Raw genomic sequence first — 4830 nt, 5'->3', positions numbered from 1 at the left:
TGTCCATCCTAAAGGAAATCAGTCCTGAATATTCATTGGAAGGACTGATGCTGAAGCTGAAACTCCAATACTTTGGCCATCTGATGCGAAGAACAGACTCATTGGAAAAGCCCCTGATGTTGGGAAAGATTGAAGGCAGGAGGAGAAGGAGACGACAGAGGATGAGATGGTTGGATGGCATCACCGACTCAATGGACATGAGTTTGAGTAAGCTCTGGGAGTTGATAATGGACAAGGAAGCCTGGCGGTCTACAGTCCATGGGGTCACAAAGAGTCGGACAAAACTGAGTAACTAAACTGAACTGAACTACTGAAATTATGTTTTGTGTGTGTGTTCAATCGCTCAGTCATATCTGACTTTTACACATTTACATAAACAGAAATGTGGGTTAAGTAGATCTTTCAATTGCAAAAAATAGGGTTGACTCCTGTGTTTTCCCAGTTGGCCCTGACTTGAAAGAGATTCAAGAATCAGATTCCACTTAGGATGTAGAAAAATACACCTAAGTGTGAGGAAAAGGCAGACAGTATAAAGTACCTGCTGACAGGAACTTCTGTTATGTCTTTAGCACTTAGAACCTGGCCTGACATATGGCGGGTGCTCAGTAAGGGTTAGCTGGGGAAATGACTAAGTGGATCCATTAATGAATCTTTCATTATTTTTAACAGTTGCCTGTTAAAAAGACATTTGGGTTATCCCAAGATTTTGTGATTATCACTATACTGTGAATTACTTCCTACACACATTTCCCCAAGAATTGAAGCATTTAAACTGTGAAGACTGGCGTGAGTAGAGCCATTTAAAGTAGAGCTGGAAATGGAATATTACTCAGCCATTAAAAAAATACATTTGAATCGGTTCTACTGAGATGGATGAAACTGGAGCCCATTATACAGAGTGAAGTAAGCCAGAAAGAAAAACAACAGTACAGTATACTAATGCATATATATGGAATCTGAAAGATGGTAACGATAACCCTATATGCGAGACAGAATAAGAGACACAGATGCATGGAACAATTTTATGGACTCTGAGGGAGGTGAGGGTGGGACGTTCTGGGAGAATAGCATTGAAACATGTATATTATCATATGTGAAACAGAACACCATTCCATGTTCGATGCATGTGACAAGGGCTCAGGGCCGGGGCAATGGGATGATCCAGAAGGATGGGATGGGGAGGGAGGTGGGTGGGGGGTCCAGGAAGGGGAACATATGTAAACCCATGGCTGATTCATGTCAATGTATGGCAAAAACTATTACAATATTGTAAAGTAATTAGCCCCCAACTAAAATAAATAAATTTATTAAAAAAAAAAAATTCTAAAAAAAAAAAAAAAAAAAGAAATAAAGTAGAGCTGGAGACCCAACTGCTAAGCAATTAACCAAGTGTCATGTTAGAACAAAGACTTTTTCAGACATGCAAAGCCTCAGAAAATGTACCTTCTAGGCACCTTTTTAGAAAGATACCAGAGAATGTGCTTTTCCAAAACAAGGCCATAAATGAAAGAAGAGGAAGACATGGGATGCAGAAAGCAGTCTGGTTACTGCCCTGGTACACAGGGCAGAGGGGAGGGAGCCCTGAGGATGCTGATGCAAGGAGATCCAGGACCACCATTGAGTGCTGGGCACGTAGGGCCACCAGCCAGCCTGGAGCCTGGCTGAAGGCCCTGGGAGAGAGTTTCCTTAGGAAGATGGACTTGAAAAAGTACTGAATGCATCTGGACTTCTAGAGAGGATATTTAGACAATTGTTTATGAGTTTGATCTTAATGATGATAACATGGTGTTTTACTGGCAGGAAGGTTCTTTACCATTAGGGCCACCTAATATTGTAGAAAACCTCAGTTGAAGAGCCAGCTTTCAACAAGAAAACTCTGACCCCAAAATCTGACCAAATGCTGCTCTCTCCTGTCCTTTCTATGTCAGGGACATTAAAGCCTGAAAATCTCATCCTGGGTTTTCTGGTTAATCTCCTGGGTTAAACTCTTACTGGCTTGATCCCAGAGATGACACCTATTTAGCTGTGTATCCACAGCCCCCATACAGTGCCTGGTACACAACTGGAGCTCCACTGATGCTCTTTGAATGCATACATGAATAAATGATGACCTCCCAGAGAGGTGCACAAGGGCAGCGGAGACACAGAGGAGCAAGGGCTCTGAGGGCTCTAGAGGGCTTTCCAAAAGAGCTTACAAAGGAAGTAATATTTCCTCTGGAGGGACTGGGTGAATAGGCAAGGTCGGAAAGGGTAACCCAGACAAGTGGAGAGCTGAGCAGAGGCATGGAGTTATGAGTAGACAGGTAGGTGTGTGTTGTGCACACACACTCTTAGAGAGAGGGGAGTGGTTCAAAATGAGGCTGTCCTGGTGGGCGGAGGTTAGCACAGTCCTGTAGGCCACTTCTTGCTCATAGAAGCCACTTAGATTTTTCATGCTTGAAGAATGTACTGTGCTGTGCTCAGTCAGTCTGTACTAGGCTGTGCTTAGTCGCTTCAGTTGTGTCTGACGCTTTGTGACCCAATGGAATGGAGCCCACCAGGCTCTGCTGTTCATGGGGTTTTCCTGGCAAGAATACTGGAGCAGATTGCCATGCCCTCCTTCAGGGGATTTTCCTGACCCAGGGATTGAACCCATATCTCCTGCATTGCAGGCAGATTCTTGGGCATTGAGCCAACAGGGAAGCCCCCATGCCTGAAGATCAGGGATTCCCAAAGCTGACTTCTCATCAGAATCACCAGTGGAGCATTTTGGCACACCTGTCACTAACCCCACCCAAGAGAGTATTCGCCATAGCTCTGAGATTGGAGCCAGGAAACTATATTTGTCAGAAAATGCCCAGATGGCACAGACTGGGGACAGACTTGGGGAGAGGGGGCAGGGGAAGAGCCAGCCAGGGAAACATTGCTTCCTTTGTAAAGTCTTTTGGAATGCCCTCTAGCAGCTCAGAGCCCTGGCTCCTCTGTGCCACCGCTGCCCTTGTGCACCTCTCTGGGTGGTCATCGTTTATTCATGTATGCATTCAAACAGCAACAGTGGAGCTCTAGTTGTGTACCAGGCACTGTGTGGGGGCTGTGGATACACAGCTAAATAGGATGTCACCTCTGGGATCAATCAGGTCAGAGGCTAACCAGGGAAATTAATCAGAAAACTGAGGATGAGATTTTCAGGTTTTAATGTCCTCATATAGAAAGAACAGGAGAGAGCAGCATTTGGTCAGATTTGGGGTTCAGACTTTCTTTGTAGAAAAGCTGACTCTTCAAGCTGGTATAATAAATATACCACAGACTGTCTGGTTTAAGCGAAAACCACTTATTTGTCAGTTTCAGAGACTGGGAAGCCTAAGATGAAGGTAGCAAGGTGCTGCTAGATCCTGTGTCTGGTGAGGACCTGCTTCCTGGTTTGCACACAGCTGTCCTGTATCCATAGGTGGTGAAGAACAGAGTGGGGAGGGGAAGCTCTCTCCTGTCCCTTATTATAAGGGCACTAATCCCATTTATAAGGGTTCCACCCTCATGACCTAATCACCACCCAAATGCCTCACTTCCTGATTTCATCAACTTGGGGATTAGGCTTTAACATATGATTTTGTGGGAGGGACACAGACATTCATTCTCGACAAAGAAGGAAGAGTCAGTCAGTCAGTGCAGTCACTCAGTCATGTCCAGCTCTTTGTGACCCCATGGACTGCAGCACGCCAGGCTTCCCTGTCCATCACCAACTCCCGGAGCTTACTCAAACTCACATCCACTGAGTTGGTGATGCCATCCAACCATCTCATCCTCTGTCATCCCCTTCTCCTCCTGCCTTCAATCTTTCCCAGCATCAGGGTCTTTTCCAATGAATCGGTTCTTCACATCAGGTGGCCCAAGTATTGGAGCTTCAGCTTCAGCATCAGTCCTTCTAGTGAATATTCAGGACTGATTTCATTTAGGATTGACTGGTTTGATCTCCTTGCAGTCCAAGGGACTCTCAAGAGTCTTCTTCAACACCACAGGGAGGAAAAGGGGGAGAGCCAAATCTGGGCTTTAGAGTCAAGAACCATATTGGAGCTGCTGCTGCTAAGTTGTTTCAGTCGTGCCCGACTCTGTGTGACCCCATAGATGGCGGCCCACCAGGCTCCCCCGTCCCTGGGATTCTCCAGGCAAGAACACTGGAGTGGGTTGCCATTTCCTTCCCCAATGCATGAAAGTGAAAAGTGAAAGTGAAGTTGCTCAGTCGTGTCCGACTCTTCGCGACCCCATGGACTACAGCCTACCAGGCTCCTCTGTCCATGGGATTTTCCAGGCAAGAGTACTGGAGTGGGGTGCCATTGCCTTCTCCGAAAATCCAGAGCGTAGTTTAACCAGTTTTAATCAGAACAACATGAGTAACAGTTTTGTGTTGATTTAAAACACAAACACTACAAAAGAGTTACTTTATGAGCCCTTCATCATTACTAAATCTACCATGTTATTGCTGAAATGAGGTGATTTAAATATGGAAAATTAAGATCAATTTGCAGATGACCTACTTTTGTTACTGGAATTTAAAACATTCTCTACTTTTCTTTCTTATGTAAATGAGTAACAATGAAATAAATTCTAACATAAGCTAGCGTATTTCACATCTAATATGTGATGTTAATATTGTTTAAAATATTCAGTTTTTTTGAGGGAAAAATGCGTTAAAATACCTTCAGGAAAGCCATTTCCTAAATGTGCATAGTTTGATTCCTATCCTGATGTTCATTTATTTCAGTCTTAATCTTACTTAAAAATCAACTAGTATCAGTTGAGTTCCTACTCTGTGCAAGGTCTTGATTTGGAAAACAAGGAGATTAACTGCTGTAG

The sequence above is a fragment of the Giraffa tippelskirchi genome, chromosome 2, assembly GCF_054371585.1.
Source record: "Giraffa tippelskirchi isolate mGirTip1 chromosome 2, T2T-mGirTip1v1.2.pri, whole genome shotgun sequence".
In the NCBI taxonomy this organism is placed as follows: Eukaryota; Metazoa; Chordata; class Mammalia; order Artiodactyla; family Giraffidae; genus Giraffa; species Giraffa tippelskirchi.
Note: the sequence above shows the minus strand (reverse complement) of the source record.